Source organism: Trichomycterus rosablanca, chromosome 2 (assembly GCF_030014385.1).
Source record: "Trichomycterus rosablanca isolate fTriRos1 chromosome 2, fTriRos1.hap1, whole genome shotgun sequence".
NCBI lineage: Eukaryota > Metazoa > Chordata > Actinopteri > Siluriformes > Trichomycteridae > Trichomycterus > Trichomycterus rosablanca.
The window spans coordinates 55,689,770-55,703,338 of NC_085989.1; positions in this window are offsets into that span (position 1 = coordinate 55,689,770).

A 13,569-nucleotide genomic window follows, 5' to 3' on the forward strand; every position below is an offset into this window, starting at 1 on the left:
ATCAATACACGTCAACATATATTTATAATCATCATTTTCCCTAGAATATGCACTCATATCAACAAGATCGGCTTGGAATTGAGAGTCAATTCCGTATACTATAACCCTGTTTCTTTTGTAATTATGTCGTATGGGTTTGTGAAGTGTGTACGTATCCTCACCAGCTAGCCAATCTGAAACCTGTTGATCAGACAGACACACGCCTGTATTCTCTAAAACACCCCGTTTCAAACGATTTTTACCGCCTAATGAACCTGAATTAGCCGGTGTGTAATAAACACCTCTTAAAAGATTTGCCATGTTGATAGATGACATTGCAGAAAATAATGACCCCCAGATTTGTTTGGTTGACTGTTTTATTCAAAAATCACAATGTATCAATGAAATCTAGAAATTTTACACACACATCTACATTTCTCGCTACTAGATATTCAACAAGTGTTTCAACCACTTTACAAACATTAATCGACTTCATTGTTGAAAGTTTTATCACACAAATGTCTAATATGTATGCGCATAGGCAAAGCACATGACTGATTTTCAATGTATTGTCACTCGTAGACATAAGAGACAGAACTTTACTAACAGTCACATGGGCTGCATCGTTAGAATCTATACATAACTGTGTCAAATAACACCAATCATCTGACGTCGATTTAACAATATTTAATTGGTTCTTGAAATTTTGTAAACGTTTAGCATCAACAACATACCTGCTATTAAACAATCTAAAATCATCCACACTATCGACAATACAATTATACAACAAACTTCTCAAATCATTGCTTACTCGATGTTTTAACAAGTGGTCTGCCAACCCCTGGAAGCCACACACATTCCCCATAGCGTCTTAAACAATGCTACAAGTCTTTAAATCAGATTTCCAACCGTCAACTGCGTCGGCTACAAACTGTTCGGATGTGTGATCAACCAGCTTTTCTCTTATTTCCTCTAGCTTTTCCACAATGTATGGCTCGCATTGTAATTCACAGACAACAGTTTCGGCACAACCTTGAATTTTTAGAAGTGGTAAACGTATACCAACATGCTTTAGAAGGTCTGCTATGACATGCTTTAACCCCGGTGTGAACAGAGACTCAGTTATATCTTTATAGTATTTTTCAAAAAAGAAAATATCCGGCTCAAACAGACACGAATGTCGAAGTTGACTGGGGTGATTCACTTCACAACCGAGACATGTTTCCTTCAGTTTGTTGTCTATTATGTGTTGCAGGATTACAACAACGGCGGTCTTTATTAGTTTTAATGCTGTGCTGCATACTTGTCCATCCACATCATCGATTGGCTCTGCTATAGCGGTCGCTTCAAGAGTATCAACTATTGTTTCATTATCTTCATTACCATCTGGTAACTTCTGATGTCTAGATGCTGACCCCTCCAATGGATCTGGTGAAAAAGCAGCCGTCGATAGGTACGTCATATTCATATTTCCAAGATGGATGCCAAATTGATCCAGTGAGCAGTCGTCCGACAAGTTGTTGAACACCGATGCCTCACCATAGCTATAGTTCACGGCTCCACGGCTCATATCGATCGGCGCGTATTCAAGGCCCGACATTTGATATTTTCCACACAACTCAACCCCAGGGGTGTCGGGATGGTCCGCTGGAAGAAAATCCTCAAACATGTCGTCCTGCGTGATGACTCCGTCTTGATGTTCTACTCTGTGAATGTGATTGATGTTTCTTTTAACAGGCGAATCGGGTAGGCTGTGATACTCATTGCCCAACCCACAAACGTCATAAACCTTAGAATCAAATAGGTTAATTTTAACATCCTTAAAGTATTCACTACACCTACTACTACAACATGCTTTGACGCATCTCTTCTTTCTTGGAGCAAAAACCAAAATGGTTTCACGAGCATTAGAACTAACAGTTGGTGTAGACATTTTAAAGCTTTTTGTCTTAGAAAACCTACAGTGTGTGATTGCTTAAACAATATATACAGACATTGAGGTGGGTGTGTGTGGAGGGTGTGTGGGGTGGGAGAGATGGGTGGGCGGATGGGCTGTGTGGGTTGGGGGAGGCGGGTCCGGTGGGTGTTCCATACTATGTCAGTCAACATGATCTGTCAATCAAACTACCCTGTCGCTCACAGAGGTGGGGGCAAGGGGGTCATAAATCAGGGGTCATAAATCATATTTTGACAGGTAGTGCATTATATATACTACTGCCAGTTGTCCTCCTCCGCGTTCTCCCCGAGACTCGTTGCGACACCGCTGCCACCATTTGCAACGAGGTGAACCCCGTGGGTAATGTCGGTCGATTGGTCTGAGACCCGGAATAAGTTGAGGACTCCGATATGCTTCCTTTTCTGCCTTATTTATTTACACATATATACACACGACGCTATTTACAAATAAACAATTACGCGCACACTGGACGAAACAAAACGAAAAGTTCACAAACATCCACTAACACTCTGATCATGTTTTAACTCACAACTCATTTGACTACAAAGTCATACACCCAGTTGTGGTCTCCCCCTACCACGGTAGATTGCCCCCTTTATTATCTACCTGTGTGGGCTTTTATTGTGGTAGCCCCTCCCCCTCGGCTGAGCCGATATATTTAAAGGGTAGCTAGGTAACAATATGCACCCATTACACAGCTAAACACTAGTAAATACATCAATATTTATACTTATATTAAATCACACAGATGGCCATGGCACTTACCCCTACATACAATTATTTACATTAATTTCAGTGCACCTTTACTCTCCCTTCCTGGTTTTTCTCCCCCTCTCCTTAACAGAGGATAGTACTACCCAGGTAGGTTAAACATCAATATGTCATCGTGATGGGTAAGTTACCCTTACTTCATCACAGGCAGCTAGTTGGTTATAGACAGCACGTCCAAGAATTTTGGATAGAAAAGAGAGAAATGAGACAGGTCTGTAGTTGTTAATGTTGGTGTCTACATTATGTGTTGGATGGCTGTGATTAAAGAGAAGGTCAAAAGGTGAAAGGAGAGCATTTTTAAATGCTTTTACTTTTTGGAATTTTCACATTTCAGCACAAACAAGACCCCAAACTGGGGAGCTCACAATAGATTCAAATTCTTAAAGAAGAAAAAAGAAATAAAAGAAAAAAAGGGGGGAAGAGGTGGTTCAACATTGAGATGTTGGCAGCTTTCAGGTTATGGATTAGGTCAGTTGGATGGAAGAATTGACAGGGTTACAAAGTACTCTATAAATGTTTTCAAATAAAATGGTCTGTTAATCCATGTAAACTTTTTTTTATTTTAGAAAAATAATTATGTCTTTAAGTGAGGAAATACAATTTTAAAAAATGTGACAACCCCCGACTGTTGCACTTAAGACGTGTTTGCAGAAAGAATGGGACAAAATAAAAGCTGAAACACATAATCACTTGGTCTCCTTGGTGACAAAAACGTCTTTTAAGTGTAGTGAAAAGGAATGGCAACATTACAAAGTGGTAAATGCTTTACTGTTCCAACTTTTCTTTGAATCTTTTGCAGGCCTGAAGTGCAGGAATGGATTATTATTATTAAATGAACTGAAGTTGAGCAGACAAAACATGAAATATCTCAAGTTAATCCTATCTGCCATCAAATAAAAGTCAAAGTAAATGTAATAACCTCTGTGTTTTTTATTATTTGCATTTTTTATGCTGTCACAACATGTTTTCAGTAGACACCTCAGAAATGGGAGCCTGGAGCCACATTCCTAACTTTTACATGTTGGCTGCAGTGTCAATTTACCACCCCAAAAAAACATAGACTACAGCTGGTTAACTAGTTTAAAATTGCATGGAGATGAATGTGGGAACACATTAAAACAAGTATTTCCACAATCAAATAATTGTCTTTTTAACTTTTTTATAATTCTTTACAACTTTTCTGTTTTTCTGCTACTGATACACAGTTTTACTGGCCAGAGTATTTTCCTACCACACCAGCCCATCTAGATTGGGGAGAGAACCTACAGTATTTCTGTTTAAAATCTGGAAAGAGTCATTTCCGCCAACATTAGTGCTCTCACAGAGGAAAAGAACTCTAGTGTTCTCAAAAAAGTGCTCCTCACTCACACCAGCACATTCACACCAAGGAAAGAACACTATCAGTGCTTACAGTAAGACAAGAAAAAAATCCATCATCTTATTTACAATGGAGAGAACACACATTACTGCTCAGAATGTGGACACACCTTTACTTCAATATAAACACACAAGTGTGCCAACACTAAGCCACCAGCTTTTGAGGTTCATTTATTTGAAATAGGATTTTAAAATAGGATTATTTTTCCAAATCGATAGATCATAGCCACATTCAGGTGACTGTAATTCCAAATGAGTGTGTGTGTGTGTGTTTGTTTGTTTGGTTGGTTGTCTCTGGCCTCTGGTCTTTGAAAGTCCAGACTTTTTTTTCCCTCCAGGTCCCTCTTTCCTCCAGAGAGGTTGTAAAAGAAGTAAAGATATCATTTAAGATGAAAAAAAAGAGTTCCGAACTGAGACACTGTTAGCCCTTGTAAAAACATAAATATATGTGCAGGATGCTTGTGTGGGAGAAAAGGCTTGTGGTTCTCGTTTCAGCACAACTGTTTCCTCACAAGAATGGCAATCCAGCATGTAAGTATTGCCCGCATTCTCCAGCATTTGTTAGAACATCAAAAAACCTTGTAAATATGTCTTGCCTCCATTGTTATGAGTGGAACTGAATTCACCACAACCCTGATCATAATGAAGTTATAAACATTTTAGGCAGTAGAATGTGCTTCTGTAGAATGAGTCCTCTGTGTGTGATGGATCTACAGGAAAATAAGTATTTGATACACAGCCGGTTTTACAAGTTTTCCCACCTACAAAGAATGGAGAGGCCTGTAATTTTTATCGTAGGGACATTTCAACTGTGAGAGACAGAATCTAAAAAAAAATCCAGATAATCACATTGTATGATTTTTAAATGATTAATTTGCATTTTATTGCATAAATAAGTATTTGATCACCTACCAACCAGCATAAATTCTGGCTCTCACAGACCTGTTAGTTTTTCTTGAAGAAGCTCCTCCTATTCTGCACTCATTACCTGTATTTATTGCACCTGTTTGAACTCGTTACCTGTATAAAAGACGCCTGTCCACACACTCAATCAATTACACTCCAACCTCTCCACCATGGCCAAGACCAAAGAGCTGTCTAAGGACACCAGGGACAAAATTGTAGACCTGCACAAGGCTGGGATGGGCTACAGGACAATAGTAAGCAGCTTGGTGAGAAGGCAACAACTGTTGGCACAATTATTAGAAAATGGAAGAAACACAAGATGACTGTCAATCTTCCTCTGTCTGCTGCTCCATGCAAGATCTCACCTCGTGTGGTAAGGATGATCCTGAGTAAGGTCAGGAGGCAGCCCAGAACCACACGGGAGGACCTGGTCAATGACCTGAAGAGAGCTGGGACCACAGTCTCAAAGATTACCGTTAGTAACACACTACGCCGCCATGGATTAAAATCCTGCAGGGCACGCAAGGTCCCCCTGCTCACGCCAGCACATGTCCAGGCCCATTTGAAGATCACCAATGACCATCTGGATGATCCAGAGGAGGCATGGGAGAAGGTCATGTGGTCAGATGAGACCACAACTCCACTCGCCGTGTTGAAGGATGAGTACAACCCCAAGAACACCAAGAAAACTGCTAAGAGGGGAGCCATACGTTCTATAACGGAAGCCGCAGAGAAAGCCACACGATGGCTTTGGCTAAAGAGGGCGAGCCCGTGGATTGGTGCTGATGGGATGCAATCCGGGTCTTGATCAACCCCGGATGGGTCACCTGAGTGAGGGGGTCTGATGTTGAAAGACCCGAAACCCCCGATGACCCCAGGAACATCACTGATGATGCATCCCAGCGCATCCTAGAGATGTATTAAAAACCAATTAAGTCAGTTATAAAGTCATTATAATAATGACGTTTTTAAGTGTGGTAAAAAGAAACAGCAACATTACAAAGTGGTAAGTGCTTTACTGTTCCAACTTTTTTTTGGAATGTCTTGCAGGCCTGAATAGCAGGACTGGATGTTTATTAATAAATGAAAAGTTTAGCAGACAAAACATTAAATATCTCAGGTTTATCACCTCCGTGAAGCTGGCCCCCCATGTGGTCAGAAATGGAATATAAATATTATTATTCGTTTGTGCTGGTTTGTGCCGTTGGAATCATCGTTTGTGCTGGCACCGTTTTAGAGAAATTAAGTATTATATTTTATTACCCGTGACGTCACTCAGCCCCCCATCAGAGCCCAAATTGCACCAAAAGCATCTCATTCGTTTGTGCTTCGTTTGTGCTGGTTTGTGCTGCTAAAAGAAACATTTGTGCTTTTTTAATTTTAAAGTTATGAAGCTATAAATATTACACCCGTGACGTCACCAGCCCCCCATTAACGTCCAAATTGCACCAAAACCACCTCGTTCGTTTGTGCTCCATTTGTGCTGGTTTGTGCTGCTAAAAGAAACATTTGTGCTCTTTTAATTCTCAAGTTATAGGCTAAATAATATATTTTTTTATAAAGTGAGGACACCTGGCCCCTAAAAATGTCCAAATTGCACCAAAACCCTTTAATTCGTTTGTGCTTCGTTTGTGCTGCTAAAAGGAACATTTGTGCTGTTTTAATTCTCAAGTTATAGGCTAAATAATTTTTATATATATATATATAAATTAAAAAACATTTAGCCCAATAAAATGTTCAAATTGCATCAAAACCATCTCATTTGTTTGACATCATTTTGTTTGACGTCATCTCATCTGGGTGACGTCATTGGATGAGGATTCCACTTTGCACAGATATGTCAAAGCACTCAGCCATACTGCGTATCCTCTTCAATATCCTCTTGAAACTAAACATGCAGTTTTAACTGGTTTTCATGTTTTAAGTGATATTCCTGCAATATACACAACTTATGGCAGAACATAACTTACTACACGTTTGTAAACTGTGAATCACTTAACACTACAGAAATATACACTACAAAAGTATAGGTTTAACATGGCATTCTCTCTATTCATTCTTATTTAGTCGCATCAATAATTTTAATGTCAAAAGTCCTTTGATAAATAAACCAATTGTCCTTATGTGACTTCTTAACGGTGGGAATCTTTATTTTAAGCCATGTTTCCATGAGGACCAAAGTCTGAGATACAGGGTGGGGACCTGTTTGACTGTAAGCAGTCATTTTCAGACAGCACAACTTAAACTTAAACCCCTAAAATTTCTTTTCCAGGTAAAAACGTGACTTAAATAACAGTAAGATGACTTATTTTCAATATTTTGTACTTTATTGTCACTTTATGAAGAGAAAAGTGTCTCAGTAGACTCAGCATCAGTAATAAAATACTGAGGCAGAGTTGGAGTGTTTGTTGTATGAATACAAGTATTTTATAAAGAATGCAATGCATGTCTAATTTGACATGCAGTTTACTGGTGATCAGGATTCCCATATGTGTATCAGTGTAATGACACTGTAAAGAAGTAACCCCAAAGCTTCCTCGGCTCATTAACATTGTTTGCAAGAATCTACTGCAGCATCCACTTACAAAACACACAAATATATAACCCTCACCATATAACGTCATATTAGTCATTAAGGTTATACTTGTTTATCCATCTCCCTGTGCAACTTGCTGTCAGTTCTGTTAGGTCTTCACAAATCTGCATACTTTACACATTTATACTTTCCATCATGCTGCCCTGCATATTTATTGTATTAAGATGCACTGCCTTGTCTAATTACACTGCACTCATTCATTTTGTTTGTACTTTCCCTTTCACTAGATAGCATGCTGCACCAAAACCTTGGCAGAATGTCATTCTGCTCCACTATACACCACATTACCACGTTATTATAAAGACCTACCTTTCAATTACGCTCACTGGCCAGTAAATTGGGCTTCAACAACCCAAGGCATGGCATGAAAAAACATTATTTTTATGCAAGTTTTATAAAAAAAAAAAAAAAAACACATATGAGAAAGACCATTGTCCTAGCAACAAAAAGTTGGTAGTCACGTTTGACTAAGGTCTGAGCATACTTTTCTTTTGTCCTCTCCTCAGGCAACTGTTGGAAGAGACATTCCAGTAAAGAGCTTTCATAGCACATAAACACATAATTCTCATTTTAAGGTAATTTATTGCTTCTAATAAAACCCTGTAATAGTCCTCTGAGAATTTTAATCATATTAATGACATTTAGAACAAGATTGGACAGTTCTGTGAAAAATATAAAACAAACATATGCTGTACATACACATTAAAAGGCAAGTGAAAGACAAATCAACTGAAATTGAAAATGATTGCATCAAAAATATAGATGAAGGTAAAGGCAGATGAAGACAGTGACAGCTCTAATTCTGGCACATGGTCTCATGTCCTAAATGAAGAGATCTGGAACATGACCAGATTAGCCTGCATACTTAGTTTCAAGAGAGCAAAAGTGTACCCACACAGTGCATCTAAGTGCATTGACATCACTGGCCACCGTACTGCAAAATTGTCCATTTCCAGTGTGCTAAAATGCAGAATTGATTACATTGATGACAGTCTTCATACTGGAAAGGCAAAGCACATGCTATCTGGAGAGAAAAGACTGCCAATCTCTGAAGAACCCATCCTTTCCCCCTCATCTAATAAAATACAGTGTGCCTCATAGGGGCAGTATTCATGACATTGGCCTTGACCAATTTTTTATGCCACTATTGGACCCCCTCTCAACTACTAGTCAAAATACTAGTAAAGACTCAAGTGTAAGTTTTAATGCTACAGGTACAGTAGTCAAAAGGCTCATTAAACAGAAACATCAGGACATATATTTCCATATCAAGGAGTTCTGTCCTCACATGGAGATACGTCTATTCACATCCCAGTGGTGCAAATGCTGTCTGAGCGGCATGACATTAACGCCATATCAAACTGGGTCTCTGAATGGCTTAGAGGAGGAACATCTGTACCAAAATAAGTTGTTTCTGATTTCTCTCTTGCATTACTGGGTGGTCTTGTTAAAGCCTTTACTTCTTACTCTGGTTTGAAGACCTATATAAATAGAATAACAAAGACATCAGAGCTATAACACAAACCATGGAATTTTGCTGTGACTAAACTTTTTTAAGCTATGTTACATTTTGATTATTTGGTGAGTCTGTAGGTAGAATATACTTGTTGACGGCCCACAAGCATTTAAAACCTTTGAAATAACATTAACATTTGGAATTCACAAATCAATTTAGCTGTGTAACATGTGAATGGATAATGTTATGGATAACATTTTAACATTTAATATGTTAAAGGTTTTTAAAGGTAATTCGATTATAATAAATTTCACTCTGTGATGCAATTTTAACATTGTTAGGGGCTAAGTGTCCTCACTTAATAAAAAAAAAAAGAGAGAGAATTTAGCCTATAACTTGCAAATTAAAACAGCACAAATGTTTCTTTTAGCAGCACAAACCAGCACAAACGTAGCACAAACGAATTAAAGGGTTTTGGTGCAATTTGGACATTTTTAGGGGCCAGGTGTCCTCACTTTATAAAAAAATATATTATTTAGCCTATAACTTGAGAATTAAAAGAACACAAATGTTTTCTTAGAACTCTAATGTTCTTTTAGCAGCACAAACCAGCACAAACGAAGCACAAACGAATGAGATGCTTTTGGTGCAATTTGGGCTCTGATGGGGGGCTGAGTGACGTCACGGGTAATAAAATATAATACTTAATTTCTCTAAAACGGTGCCAGCACAAACGATGATTCCAACGGCACAAACCAGCACAAACGCAGCACAAACGAATAATAATATTTATATTCCATTTCTGACCACATGGGGGGCCAGCTTCACGGAGGTAGGTTTATCCTGTCTGCAATCAAATAAAAGTCAAAGTAAATGTAAGCAACTTTGTGTTTTTTTATTATTTGCATTTTCCATGCTGACCCACTTTTTTCTGATTTGGGGTGGCACATGTACCAGTCAGAAATGGGAGCCTGAAGCCACATTCCTAACTTTAACATGTTGGCTGCAGTGTCAATTTACCATCCCACATAAACATAGACAACAGCTGGTTAATGAGTTTAAAAATGTTTCCATCAAAGTCCTCTTACCAATATATTTAAAAAAAAAAACACATTATGTATAACAAGACAGGATTATATAGTACATTCCTTTTTTAATACACCTAACTTTTACTGATTGTGTAACTAACAATCAGTTTCATTTATTTGGAAAAACCTTTTAGCCTACCCTTCTTTAGCAAAACCCTCAACAACTGCTTACCTTTCTGCTGGTGCCTCACTTTGTACAGGTTTTTTTGGCATCTTTTCAAACCTGTTTGTGACACCAAATATGTTGCATTTTTATGACATCACCACAAGACCCTATCTTTAGTTCACAGGAGAATGCTGAGCATAGGCAAGTTTTTCCACATATTCCATTAATTAAAATGTTTCCGAAAGTTATTTTAGTCATTTGAGGTTATCTGAGTTAATTGAGAAGAAATCGGCACCCATTTTCCTAGTTCACAACAACACAAAGAAGAGATTCATGGTTGGCCAAACTAGCAGAGTGGTTAAAGACATGCTGGTCAGCCCTGGCTACAGTAGCATGTTAATAGACTTGTTTTACCATGTTTAAATCAATCTGTTTACATTTAATAAGTAACATTTAAACAAATATTAAGTGTAAAAAATATGACCCAGTACATTTTGCTATGTTCTAGAATTTTTTAATGCCTCTCTTACATCACTAATTACGAGATAGTTACATCAGACTGAGAGAAATTATTATAGAATAAAGAACAAAGAAGATTTATTCATCTAAATGAATTTGTCTAATTCATATTAATGTGAAGTAGGTTTTATAAATGATCAGCAGGATTACACTGAAGAGCTAGATCTGTCTTGCAAGCTGATAATTAAAAAATTATTAACATACACCAAAAACCATGTGACATTATTGATGAAAAACATTTTCTGTTTTGGATGCATTTATAAATCCTAATCACTAAAACTATTGAATGAAATTTCTGCTAAAATGTATTGAAATAAAACTGCTTGTGAGCTTTGAAATATTGATCTTTAATTATTGCAACATGCACTTCCATTTAAAACCACATTTATCACAATCACATATGGAATCAGATCTTAATGTTATTAAGATGATACAATCTGTTTCATTTCAGACACACAATAACTAATAGGACATTAAACAAAAATTAATATGTAATAGAATTTAAATAAGAGAATTTAAGATATGTAGTGAGCAGAGCTACTATAATTCCATGTTTACTCCTCAATTACTTAAGTGTTTATTGGCTACTTCAATATAAAATGGATATAAAAATTTTGGCCACCCCTGGTAAAATAGCAGGTTTTTGTGATGCAAAACCTGTTAAATATTATATAAATAGTAGTCACTACACAGCTGTAATCAACTGAAGTAAGTTACAGCAAACCCACAAAGACCTTACATTGCATCCAAGGGATCTCATTGTTCAAAGGTTCCAGTCAGGAGAAGCCATTATATAGACCATGGAACACAGTGAAGAATGTCATCAACAAGTGAGTAAAATATAGAACAACAGTGACATTACCAAGAACTGGACATCCCTTCAAAATTATGAAAAGACAAGAAGAAAACTATGGAGCTAATTTAGTGCCAAAACTTCGCAAATAAACAGAACGTATTCTGTAAATATGATACGATTTGCAAACAAACACAACACGATCTACAAATAAAAAACACTATTTGCAAACAAACACAACACGATCTACAAATAAAAAACACGACTATCTAACGCACACAATGTGATTTACAAATACAAACGCTGTTCCGCAAATGCCGTTCGTGAATCACGTGACTTTTGGCTGCACTGTTCTGGCGCTTGTGTCACAGTGTCAGATTTTCTCACAAATACATCCCGACTCGTACAAATGCATCACACCTGAGCAGTAGGGGCCGCTGTGGGTCCACGTTACAACATGTGAATGAGCGAGAAGAAGCCACTCCAGCCGGCTTGTGAGTCTAGGTGGATGAAGCGCTTTGCCTTTTTGAATGAATTATTATTTCATACTATAGGTCGCACATCTCGATACAGCCACTGATCTGTGTCTGTCATATATCTCAAGTTTATTTATTTATTAGGATTTAACCGTCATGTTTTAAACTTTGGTTACATTAATGACAGGAACGGTAGTTACTCATTACACGAGGTTTAACAGTTTACAAGTTTAATATCAAACACAGTCATGGACAATTTAGTGTCTCCAGGTTACCTCACTTACACGTCTTTGGACTGTAGGAGGAAACGGAAGCTCCAGGAGGAAACCCACGCATGTCAATACATTCCGCCCGTCCATTTACTGATTTATTAACAACACATCCTGAGTCTGGAGGACGTGTCTACATTTTAACATATGTAGTTTGGGTGTACATTCTGTACATTAAAATGTACCCATCTACTGCAGAGGTCACACGGGTAAAAAAAAATCAGTAAATAATGTCCACAATAACGTTATAATAATAATAAAGTTACAATGAGATTAAATTCTCTGCATTGTCCTAAATTACCACTCAGCCCTGCTGTCATAAGGGTCCCTTGTCTTTACAAAAATTCTTATTAATTCATGAACACATAGGCATAGTTTAGCAACTATAATTTAGCGCAAAATTCTAGCTATTTTTCGCTTGTTATGTTCTTCATTCCTGACTGGGTCAACAAGTGTTACTGTTTTTTCAACATCATGATAATCTTAAACATATTTTACAGTAAATTAGACTTAAATAAGACCATAAACACAGCTAAAATATTTGGCCACACTGTCACAGTTTCAATGTGGACATAATAACTTAAACTATATATATATATATATATATAGAGAGAGAGAGAGAGAGAGAGAGAGAGAGAGAGAGAGAGAGAGAGAGAGAAATAGATAGATAGATAGATAGATAGATAGATAGATAGATAGATAGATAGATAGATAGATAGATAGATAGAAAATAATTAGAACAGAACTGGCAAGGGAGCAGCAACAAAAATTGTTTTACTTATAAAAATAGTTAAGTACAAGATAACGTAAAAAATGCTCAACACATTTAGTCAGTAATGAACTTTATTAGACCCAACCTTCTACTTAACTGCAATGTTCCGTAATGTTAAGGTCAAAGATAGCTATTTAAAAACGCTTTAACTATAACCATAAAACTAACTAACCGCTAGCAGAAATAAAGCAGGCAAAAGTAGCACAGAATTATAGACAAATGCTCGGATAAATTAACAGTGGCTTCTTCTCGGTCATTCACATGTTGTAACGTGTACCACCGCGGCCCCTACTGCTCAGGTGTGATGCATTTGTACGAGTCTGGATGTATTTGTGAGAAAATCTGACACTGTGACACAAGCGCCAGAACAGTGCAGCCAAAAGTCACGTGATTCACGAACGGCATTTGCGGAACAGCGTTTGTATTTGTAAATCACATTGTGTGCGTTAGATAGTCGTGTTTTTTATTTGTAGATCGTGTTGTGTTTGTTTGCAAATAGTGTTT